This window comes from Ipomoea triloba, chromosome 16, assembly GCF_003576645.1.
Source record: "Ipomoea triloba cultivar NCNSP0323 chromosome 16, ASM357664v1".
Taxonomy (NCBI): domain Eukaryota; kingdom Viridiplantae; phylum Streptophyta; class Magnoliopsida; order Solanales; family Convolvulaceae; genus Ipomoea; species Ipomoea triloba.
Genome location: NC_044931.1, coordinates 15363094 through 15363459, shown reverse-complemented (window position 1 = coordinate 15363459; position 366 = coordinate 15363094).

Genomic DNA, 366 nt, shown 5'->3' with positions numbered 1-366 from the left:
TATCAAATAGGCCATCAAACTTTATCTGTAAAGTCAATTAGGCCCTCAAACTTTTTAAAGTTGTAATTAGATACATAAAATGTCAATTTAGTCATCAAGACATAACTACCTATTAGTAACCTGTAATACCAGGTAAATATAAATGTCACTTTTTTTTTTGCATAAAATGTATCAAATAGGCCATCAAACTTTATCTGAAATTTCAATTAGGCTCTCAAAAATTTTAAAGTTGCGATTAGATACGTAAACATGTCAATTTAGTCATCAAGACATAATTACCTAATAGTGACATGTAATACCAGGTAAATATAAATGTCACATTTTTCGAAATAAAATGTATCAAATAGGCCATCAAAATTTATCTGT